The following is a 12,279-nucleotide window of genomic DNA, read 5'->3' as shown; positions in this document are numbered from 1 at the left end:
GTCAGCTGTTAAAGTAGGAAAGGACCTTTCGGAGCCTTTCAATACCGAACGAGGATTCAGACAAGGTGACAATTTGTCGTGTGGCCTTTTCAACATCCTGCTTGAAAAGGTCATAAGAGATACAAATGTGAACAGAAATGGCGCTCTGTACACCAAACAGCACATTTTACTCGCCTACGACGAAGACATCGATATAATGGGTCGAACATTGCAAGCGTTAACAGTCACTTTTGAACGAATTGAGAAGGAGTCTGCCAAAGTGGGACTGCCAGTAAATGGCGAAAAGACCAAGTTGATGGTATCAACGCGCAAGACGTCCAGTAGACTCGGACCAACTGTGGAACTTGAAAACTACAGCTTCGAGGTAGTGAACGATGTTTGAGAGAAAAATTATTCGGAAGATCTTTGGGCTGATCTGCGTCGAAGATGAATATCGCCCACGGATGAAGATGCCCCAGCTCAAAAGGCATATAAGAGCGAACCAAGTGATGGTTCACGCAGAAGGGGAAGGGCACGAATCCGATGGAAAGATCAGGAGAAGACAGCATATCGGAAAATGGTCTTTCAAATTGGATGAGATGCGCACAAAATCGACGAGCCTGGAAATCTTTTTTAATTTCGGCTTATGGAACAGCCGTTCTGTCATAAAGAAACAAAAGCAAGTTCAACCTCACAATGAAAATTATCCAAGATTGAGTTTTTTAACAGACGAAAATGAAGAGGAAAAATCTATATTTCAAGTATTTCAAGTGATAATCGTACGCATTTCTTTTGCATTTTGAAACTGTAAATATGTATACAAACTTTAACCAGTGAGCGGAGCGATATAGTCGGACGAGGCCAATCATATAACAACTACCACGAAAATCATATAACAACTAAAACGAAAATCTGATTTTCTGCGGTTCTATATTCAGAGCCTGTCAATATATATCGATTTTAGGTCAATAGCTCCACTTTCTAACCCTGGAATATTTACAAAATTTTGTTTTCCCGATTTGAATATAAAATAAAAATATGGTCACTTTAGTCTTTGGTTGATCCAGTCGCTGTAAGTATTTGGACAAATCCCCTTCACGATATAAAATATGTGACGTTCTGCAATGGCAGCTAGATTCGTCCTAGACACCTTTGAACAACTCCTCTTGGACATGCTGTCAACTTCTCGGGTCTATATCCTTCAAAAATATATATATACACCCAGAATACGAATTTCGTCATTTTTCACACAAAAGTCTGGGTCCATTTGACCCTCTAAATATTGACCGATCTTCATCAAAATAGTCATTCCTATACTTTGGCTAGATTTCGTTCCAGGTGCAAAACTTTGTGGTTTTCGTGTTATAATTTTGGCCTCTAGAGTGATCAGAAAATCATACAAAAATAAAGTTTTTGGTCCTTTTTATCCTCTAAATGTTAACGGATCGTTACCAAAAACAATAGGGTCTTCATTGGCCAGAACCTATTCTACATATGTCTAGATCGATTCTGCTAGTCGATATATGATGATCGATATATTTAAAGGTGGGTCTAGGACCAATATTTCGCGGAGTTACAAACTCTTAGGGCTACACTATTACCAAAAAATTGAAAAAAAGGTTTTATTTATTCAATGTGTAAACTCAATCTTGACATACTGTATTTGAATATCATGATTCAATGAAGAGAAAACTAATATCATGATTCAATGGAGAGAAACTACAATTTTAATTTTGTATGTATATTTGTAGTTTGTGTTAGAATTACACTCCAATAGGACAATTAATACCAAAGATACAGTCATTTGAAAATATGCTACTTTGTTACCTGAACCAAAAAATACCCAAAAACAAAACAACAACTCGATGTGGCAACCCTGTAAACCACACCAACAATTTTGTTAGTATCTTCCTAAGCTGCAGTTTAAAAATTAGTATGAAGCTAAAACAAACACTGAGATTTATATGTGTTATACGGAAGAGAGCTAATCAACACGAGAGAGTTGGAGAGGGAGAGAGAAAGTGTCATCATCGAATTTAAGAGAAACGGAGACAACGAGAACAACTTCAGCTGTTACATGTGTTCGAAAAACCAAACACGCTCAACACAATAACAACAACAACACAACTTCTTCCTCTGTTGAAAACAAGATTTAACCAAGCAGGCAACGAAACCAGCCAACCGAACGTCTGTCTGTCCCTCCGTCCGTTGGACAACTACACCAGGCAGCTAGAGTTTGGGTTTGGATTTCGTTATGGCAGTTTTAGTTGAAACGGCGAGTAGATCGGTGGCATGAAATAGTCAGTCCACGCTTAGACGGATTTAAAGTGAATGTGTGTTTAGATTTTTTTTGAATGGTGTGTGTGTGTGTTTCTTTATTGTTTTCTACATGTAACCACTAAAATTCTGTGTGCATTATTTTGTAATAACAAGTAAACGAAAAAAAGAAGAAGAAGAAAGAAACAAAAAAAAGAATTGCAATTTTTAAGTACAAAAATAAATCCCTTTTTTCGGGGGAAAATACACATACAAGCGTCAGTCAGAACAGCAGCTGCCATATGCAAAACACGATTATGCATGGGGAATTTACAGCAGCAGCAAGAATCGTCGTGATATTGACAAAAACAGCAACAACAAAAACCAGCAGCAGCAGTAACTGACTGAAGTGTGGATTTTTGCAACGCCAAGCCGCCAAGGCAGTAAAATTGTTGCCATTATTTTTTTATTGTTGGTGTTGTTGCTGCTACTTTTTGTTGTAGTGTAATCATCAACAACAACCACCGTCGTAGCTCAAAGGCCGAAAGAAAGCCGAAGAAGAAGAAGAGGACCTTTTAGCACCACGACCGACCATCACCGGTTACTGTGTTAGCTGTTGTTGTTTTTTTATTGTAAGACAGGCAGCAGCAAGCACTGACACAACTGACACATCTACCTACCTACATATCCTACTACCTTACCTAAATATATAGAGACAGAGGAGAGCAAAAAAACAAAAACGAAATAAAATAAATAAAACACCAGCAGCCGTTTTAAGTAGCATTCAGACATTTGCAACAGTAGTTAGACGCGTCGCAACGTCAGAAAATTTATTTGTTGTTGGTTTTTGTTACAACACTCTCTCCCTGTCTCTCGGTTTCGAAAGTGCAGCGGTGCATGAAAAAGTGCATTGTATTTAATTTTTCTTTTTATTTTTTTGTAAAACACTTTTTGTTGTTTTTCAAAAAAAAAAGAGCAAAAAATTAAAATTATTTTTCTAAATTAAAGCAGCCGCGTGATGACGATTAACGACGACGAGAAACAAATTCAGCACAAATGACAGTAATCATTTTGCAATAATTAACAAAATAGTAATAAAAAAAGAAAATAATAATAAGGTGAGCATAAAAATTAAATAAAAAACTAAAAATATATATAGTGAATAATTTATTGATTTAAAAAAATAAATAAAAAATACGAAATATTATTTGAATTTCATAAAAGCAAAAAATGTCGAAAATATTGGAGTAAATTTAACATCTTTATTCGGTTATTATTTTAAATTTAAATCCGTATTATTATTGAAAAAAATTTCGGTTTAAATCCAGTTTAAGTCCTACCACTCGATTATATGGGTATAATTTTGAAACAGTTGTATCCCTGATTAAAAATAAAATATGTAACAAAAAAGGACTCGCAAAGTTCGGTATAATTCTGCCGAAAAAAATATTGGACCGCATCCGCTCAATTAAAAATAATGTGAAAATATAAGGACCGAAGATAGGGATAAGTAAATGGATTTTCGACTAAATCGAAATCGACTTTTGTATTGAAAAGTCTAAAAGTCGAAGTTGACTTTTGTTCTTTGAGGAAATCGCAAAGTCGACTTTTCAAGTTCGATAAACGCAAAACCCAAATAGCAACAATTCATATAAAAATCACATTTTTAGTCACAATAATCGGATCATCTGCATCAGGAGGCAAGGATACTGTCAGTCAGTGTAACGGCAGGCATTTAAAAAAACATAAAATGCAATTTTCTTGAAAAAAAGTCGCACAGAAAAGGAAATTTGTCAATAAAACTGTTCCGAGAATATATCAGATACCCTTGGAACTCAAAAAACGACGTAGTCGAATCCAAATTAGTTCGAATTTTCACAAAAAAAAAAAAGAAAAAAACAAATTAACAAAAACAGGAAATAAAAGTAGCACAAGGCTTAAAAAGTTGCAAACAGAATCACAGGACATCAAAAAGGTTGCAGATTGCGACTTTAGTCGCACAACGGTAACCCTGCTGTCAGTCAGTGCAGTAACGTAACGTATTGCTCGTCAGACACTTCCTGCTGGCATGTTATCTGCTCACCCATACCAATCACCGTATAGTGATTCAGGAAGGACATCAAGCGATATAGCAGCAACGACTTACAGGAACTCATTCCATCTTACATCGACCGATTGTCCCTAGCTGCATCGTTTAGAACTGTTCACACTCAGACAGTCTTGTAAGCTGTAAATTAGCATGAACCAAAACGTGTCCTTAATTGTCACCACCACCAGCGGTCGTCCTAAATGCGTTCAGGAATTCATTCCATCTGACATCGACCGATTGTCCCTAGCTGCATCGTTGAGAACTGTTCACACTCAGACAGTCCATTAAGCTGTTTACCAACATGAACCAAATAATGTCCTTAATTGTCAGCCACCAGCTGTCACAGAAACTGAGAAGTTACTGCCCAAAAAGATCAGAACTATCAAATCGCTGTTTCGGATATTCAGTCATCCTAAATGTGTATCAAAGAGTTGCCGGAATCGAATACATTTGTCCAAATTGGAAGCCTAATACAGGTCATTTAACCCACAGATCTTCAACCCATTGAGTTATATGAGCATGTGACCAGCAAATGTGGCGATTTTTTTTGCAGTTTCCAACCTAACGTTTTACCACTACAAAACCCTTCCCATTGATCTCCACACATATACCTGTAAACTTCCATAATATTCCACACCCACCTCCGTAAAGAACCAGAATTTTGGGAATCTAATAGATTGAAGCGATTGAATTAAACCCCAAATACACCAAGAAAACAGTTAAACATGAATGATGGAGAGGCCTTTCTGCATCCGGCGTTAGTTCAATTGTCCAAATAGATGGAAAAATGACTGTCATGTATAATCAGATTTTGGAGAACAAGTACTAAACAATTTTCGGATGATTTGTGACGATAGACACTGCTCACAACATGTACAACACTGTCATATTGCTAATAATGTAAAAATCCTGGTGTGATATGCCCAAAGTCCTAACCTAAACCCCATTGAGAATCTTTGGTGAATCATTAAAAAGATTTCTTGCTGTTAGAAAACCTCCTTCTGATGCAATCGCGTTATTTCGTAGATAAGTTAAACGAATGGGAGCCAGAGTAGGCGAATCGATGCATCAATTCCTAATAGAGATGTAAACAGAATTTACACACAGGATGTAGATTTTCAGAAGATTTTTGTTCACCAGAATGTTCTATAACCCCTGAAAAGTTTAGACAAAAACGATGACAGAAAATAATTTCCAATAAATGATCTTAACGACTACGATCTTTAAGGCTAATGAGGGCATACAAATTATCCAACGATTTTAAATGGACTTTATCGGAATTTAGATTCAACGAACCGTATAGAGTTGTTATAGAAGTGATCGACTGTCTGGCTGTCTGTCTGATTTGCACAATAACTCTCGTTTCAAACGTAGATCAAATTCGAAGATCGAAGATCAAACATCTTGATCGAACAGAATTTTTAGGAAAATAAAAATTTATATCATACTCAAAAGTGAAATAATCAAACTGACAACTGTCTTACATATAAATAGATGATTTTAGATTTCATAACCGGTACCCGCTTTTTTGATAAAAAAGTAGATTCAAAATTTACATAAAAATCCGTTTTGTTTGAAAATTATTCAGATTTTCGTTTTCGTGAAACAAATAATAATCGAATGAAATTAAGAATTTCTTTTCGAAAAAAGAACACAACTTCTTTTCAATTCCCCCTCGAGATAATCTAGTTAGGCTATTAAGAGAAGACACACGATATTACAATAATGGTGGTAACATAACAAGAAATTATAAAAAAACACCAACAAAATGAAACCAGCTAAAGACGGCAGCCAGCCAGCCACCAACCATAAAGCAGTAGAAGTTGAAAATCATCATCACCGAAAAAATTAAACACAGAGTTATACATTAAAAAACATTAAGCCACTACTGGGGACTGAGAGAGACTGACATGGTGCTATACACACACAAATATACAGGCTGGCTGGCAAGTATTCAACCAGCCAACAAGTTAGTCAGTTAGTGTGACAGACAGCCAGACCGACCAATCGACTGACAGAGGCTACCTACCTACCATACACTTTGTTGAAATACCTTAAAACCAGTTTCGAAAAATATCAAAAAACACACAACAAAAGAAGTTAATAAAAATTCAAATGTATACAAAATTGTGTTTCTTGTAGAAGAGAAATGTTGGAGAAGAAGAGGCTGGAAAGAAATATAAACACACAAAAGAAACTCCAAGAAAAAATAAAAAAGGCCTAAAGATAACAAAAAACCCAAGAAGAGTAAATAAAAGAAGTACTTTGTTCTTTTTATTTCGAATGAACTTCTTTTACCTAAAAGAAGAAGATTTTTTCAATTTCGAAAAGTCTCACACAGACACTTTTGGAGATCATAGAGATGTTATCATTAAAGAGAAATGTTAACACTCTCTTTTCGGGTTTTTTCTCTTTTGACAAATATATTAATAAGAAGGAACCGGTAAATTTGGAGATGGAATCAACATTTTAATTTCTATAAAGGAAATTGAATTCAGCTAAGTTTTTTCTTTGAAAACATGAATTCAGCAAAGTTTTGTTAGGAAAATTTAATAACTAAGAATATTTGCTTTAGCTGAGTTGAGCTTTTCCACATACAAAATCAATTCAGCTAAGAAAATATGTATTTCTATAAATAAAATTGAATTCAGCAACGTTTTTTCTCTTGAAAAAAAAATGAATTCAGCTAAGTTTTTCTTATGAGAATTTACTAACTATGAAGGCTTTCTTCATACAAATGGTAATTCAGCTAAGTTTTTCCGCATACAAAATCAATTCAGATAAGAAAATATATATTTCTATAGATAAAATTGAACTCATCAAAGTTTATTCCTTGAAAAAAATGTTTAATTAAGGGAAAATCTAATTCAGCCATGTTTTCATCACAGAAATGTGAATTCGGCATGCGATTTCTTTGTAAAAACTGAATTCAACAAAGTTTTCTTATCTTAAATGAATATTTTTTAAAACAATGGATTTTTTAATAAAAATTTTGTCAAATATGTTGAATTCAAAATTATATATTAATTTTTATATTTACAATCGAATTAAGCAAAGTTTTTTTCTTAAAAAAAGAATTCAGCAACTTTTTTGTGAAGAAAATGTAAAACTGTTATGTTTTTCATTATAAGAATGGGAATTCAGCTAAGCTTTTACGCACAAAAATTCAATTCAGCAAGGATTTTCTATAGGAAAACTTAATTTAACCATGTTTACATTAAAAACAATGGAATTCAGCATGCGATTTTTTATAAAACAAAGGCTATATTTAAAGCGAATTCAGCAAAATTGTTTTTCTTGAAAACATGAATTCACCAACCCTTTTCTTAAGAAAATGTACAAACTGTTATGTTTTTCTTTATAAGAATGTGAATTCAGCTAAGTTTTTCCTCACAAGAAGTCAAATCAGAATGGGAATTCAGCTAAGCTTTTACGCACAAAAATTCAATTCAGCAAGGATTTTCTATAGGAAAACTTAATTTAACCATGTTTACATTAAAAACAATGGAATTCAGCATGCGATTTCTTTTCTTGCAAAGTTTTCTTATCTTAATGTTTTTATAAAACAAAGGCTATATTTAAAGCGAATTCAGCAAAATTGTTTTTCTTGAAAACATGAATTCACCAACCCTTTTCTTAAGAAAATGTACAAACTGTTATGTTTTTCTTTATAAGAATGTGAATTCAGCTAAGTTTTTCCTCACAAGAAGTCAAATCAGCAAAGATTTTCTAAATTCGGCCAAGTTTTTTTTCTTAAAAAAATGAATTCAGCAAAGTTTTTTTAAGAAAATGTATAAACTGTGAAGTTTTTATTCACAAAAAGTGTAATTCAGCTAAATTTTTCGGCATAAAAAGTGAATTCAGCCAAGATTTTCTACAGGAAATCCTAATTCAGCCGTGTTTACATTACAAAAATTGAATTGAGGATCGGTTTTCTGTACAAAAAGTGAATTCAGCAAAGTTTTCTTCTCTTAAATAAATATTTTTTTTTATAAAAAATGATTTTTTTAATAAAAGTTGTTTTTCTTTACAAGTAAAATTTATTCAGCAACCATTTTTTGTTAATGGTTTATATATGAAATATTGTATTCAGCCAAAATTGTCTATTACAAAAATGAATTCAGCTAACTTTTGTGGTTGTTGTAGTCTTGTCTACAATTCAAAAAAATATATATTTTTTTAATTTTCAAGTTTTGTAATTTTTTTATTTATTCATTATTTTGAAAGTAGTCATTTCAACTCGATTTTGTAGGTCACCGCCACCACATGGTTTCTGAGATTTAACAAAAAAAAAATAATAAAAAACAAATTTTGTTTTTTGTTATTGTTTTTGATTACTCATTACATCAAGTGGTGGCTAGCTGGCTGGCTGTTATGGTTTGGCATTGTTCTACAAAATAATTATTTTTTATATATTTTTTTTTGAATTTCATTTTCTTTTCATTTGTTTTGAGATTATAGTTTTGTTTTCTTTTTTGGTTTTGTGGTCTAGTATAGTTATGCTTCTTCTTCTCCTCATTTTTTTTCTTATATTTATTGTAAGTCTTGAAAAAGTAGGTTTTGAGATTTTCAAGTCACAGCTGGGAATTATTTCAATGTAATTCTAATAAAGTGAGTTTAAGTGAGTAGTCTGACCTTATCGTTTAATTTGTGGAAAAAAAAAAATTTAAAAATAACAAAAGCAAAACATAAACAATTGTGACGTTTTTGTAGTAGTAAAAGTGACGTTTCAAGAAGGGATGCCATTTCAGGGGTCAGTCATTACATTCGAAATGATAAGGAGATGGGAAAGTAAACGGAAGTAAATTTTATTTTTTAATAACAAAAAAAAGGGAATTTCCTTAGAGGGAACTTGGTTTAAATAAAATAAAACAATATTTTCTTTAGAAAAAATTGAATGAAAAAAAAAAATGAAAATGAATGAAAAAAAAATCAATCATTTTTAAAATTTTTTTTTTTTAATAAAAATGTTATTCAACTATGATTTTTCAAATAATATTTCGTATATTTTTGCAATATATTTTTTATTTTATCTATAACAAATATTTATTATATTTTTTTTAGGAATTTTATTTTTTGTAAATTCTATGACGAGCTAAGCATGCCCGTCTGTCCGCCTGTCTGTTGCAATAACTCTAGCGTCTAAACGAATTGAGATAGAACGCTAAAATTTTGCATAGAGTCGTCTTTTGTCTGCAGGCAGGTCAAGTTCGAAGATGGGCTATATCGGTCCACGCATAGCTCCCATATAAGGGTACTCCCCAATTTTCGATATTTTGGGGTTCTTGAGCGCGTTTTTCAACCGAATTTGCTGAAATGTTGTACATTGGGTCCTAATTGGGTACCAAATTTCCCCACCAAAAATTAGAAATATAGGTCCACTTTTTCTGGTAGCACCCATATAAAGGTACCCACCAATTTTTAGTTTTTTGGGTGTTTTACCGAATTGGCTGTAATTTAGTAATTTGAGTTCTTATTGGGTAGCAAATCTCTCCACAAAAAATTATAAATATAGGTCAATTTTTTCGGGTAGCCCCCATATAAGGGTACCCCCAAATTTTCGGTATTTTGGGGTTCTGGAGCGCGTTTTACAATCCAATTCGCTGAAATTTGGTACATTGTATTCTTATTGAAAACTGAATGTCTACACAAAAAATTATAAATATAGGTCCACTTTTTCTGGTAGCCCCCATATAAGGGTACCTACCAATTTTCAGTTTTTGGGGGGTTTTGACCGGATTTTTCCACCGAATTGGCTGTAATTTAGTAATTTGAGTTCTTATTGGGTAGCAAATCTCTCCACAAAAAAAAATATAAATATGGGTAAATTTTTTCGGGTAGCCCCCATATAAGGGCAGCACCCAATTTTCGGTATTTTGGGGTTCTTGAGCGCGTTTTACAAGCGAATTCGCTGAAATTTGGTACATTGGGTTCTTATTGGGTAACAAATGTCCCCACTAAAAATTATAAATATAGGTCCACTTTTTCTGGTAGCCCCCATATAAGGGAACCTACCAATTTTCAGTTTTTGGGGGTTTTGATCGGATTTTTTCACCGAATTGGCTGTAATTTAGTAAATTGAGTTCTTATTGGATAGTAAATCTCTCCACAAAAATTTATAAATATAGCTTAATTTTTTCGGTTAGCCCCCATATAAGGGTACCACCCAATTTTCGATATTTTAGGGTTCTTGAGCACGGTTTTCAACCGAATTCGCTGAAATTTGGTACATTGGGTTCTTATTGAAAACTAAGTGTCTCCACAAAAAATTATAAATATAGGTCCACTTTTTCTGGTAGGCCCCATATAAGGTTAACTCCAAATTTTCAGTTTTTTTTGGGTTTTGATCGAATTTTTCTGTCGAATTGGCTGTAATTTTGTATTTTAAGTTCTTAATAGTTACCAAATAGGTCCACAAAATATTATGAATATAAGTCCATTTTTTTCGGGTAGCCCCCATATAAGGGTACCACCCCCCACCCAATTTACGCTAATTTGGGGTTCTTGAGTACGTTTTTTTACCGAATTCGCTGCAATTTGGTATTTTTGTATATGGTAACAAATATCGCTACCAAAAATTATTAATATTCGCCCCCTTTTTGTGGTAGTCCCCCCATATAAACCCCTTTTTTATATTAAAATAATTATCTGATTTTTTCGCGTTTTCGATTTGGTTCTAAGAGTCTGTTGAAATCATTTCAACTGCGAAAGATATCGGGATAAAAAACTAGAACGTACGATTCGATAAAGAACTATATATGAACTATAGCCCGCATTTAAGCATAGCCGTATCCCCTGTATGGGAGGTACCAGAAGGCGTGTACCGATATTCCCCAAATTCGGACTACTAAGTTTGGAAATGATAAAATGGGATAAAATCAAAATTTTCTGAAACGAATGTGGTCCAAAGAAACATGGGGTTCTAAGACTCTGTTATAATGGGGTCCAAAGAAACATGGGGTTCGAGATAAAAAAAACTAGAACGTAAGGTTCGATAATGAACTATATATGAAATATAGCCCGCATTTAGGTATAGTCGTAGCCCCTGTGTGGGAGGTACCAGAAGGCGTGGACCGATATTACCCAAATTCGGACTTGAAGTACGTTTGGAAGAAATAATAAGATGGAATAAAATAAAAATTTTCTGAAACGGATATGATCCAAAGAAGCCTGGGGTCTAGAACCAATATTTCGATGAGGCACATTTTCACCGTGTTAGCACCAAGGCTGAGGGTATAATATTCTATTAAAAATTTATGTCGGTATAGGTCCATTTTTGGTATGTTCCCTATATTTTCATTTCAAGTACCTGTTAGTATTAGGGATACGTAGTCTAGTGCAAAAGTCGATTTTAAGACTTTTCGATTTTTGCCTTCGACTAAAAAGTCGACTTTTCGATCTTTCGATTTTGTCAAACCTGTTCAAAATCGATTATCGATTGTACCTACTAAAGCAAAATCGACTAAAAATTTAATTATTTATGAAAATTGTTGTCAAAAGATGAAATAAAGTTCTGGAATGTAAACTTTTTGGACAATTTCGGCTTTGTGATAATAAAAGTCGACTTTGTGATTTTCTCAAAGATCAAAAGTGGGTTTCGACTTTTAGACTTTTCAATACAAAAAGTCGATTAATCGATTAGTCGAAAGTCGATTTACTTATCCCTAGTCAATATATCTATGGTGGAGGGTTACCAAAGTTCGGCCCGGCCGAACTTAACGCTTTTTCACTTTTTTTAAATTATATTTTGTATAATTATATTTATTATTTTTAATCTATTTATTTTATATATATTATAATTATTATTTTTTAAATTATATATATATATATATATATATATATATATTTTATTTTTTTAAATTATTTGTCACATTTTTTTTAATTTCCTTCATAATTTCTCTTTTCAGCTAAGAAAAAAACAACAACAAAAACTCAACTTCTAAGAAGTTGTTATC

At 33.1% G+C, this 12,279-nt stretch overlaps 1 protein-coding gene across 1 annotated transcript in view; it reads right to left on the bottom strand.

The window, feature by feature from the left end:
• The window catches only part of LOC133328984 (dedicator of cytokinesis protein 3), a 140,204-nt gene that overhangs the window by 41,178 nt on the left and 86,747 nt on the right, over positions 1-12,279 (bottom strand). The gene's annotated exons all lie outside the window — the stretch shown is intronic.

The sequence above is a fragment of the Musca vetustissima genome, unplaced genomic scaffold (assembly GCF_032173495.1).
Source record: "Musca vetustissima isolate MV318-11 ecotype Yass unplaced genomic scaffold, APGP_CSIRO_Mvet_v1 utg18190, whole genome shotgun sequence".
NCBI lineage: Eukaryota > Metazoa > Arthropoda > Insecta > Diptera > Muscidae > Musca > Musca vetustissima.
This window is presented reverse-complemented; position numbering and strand designations above follow the sequence as displayed.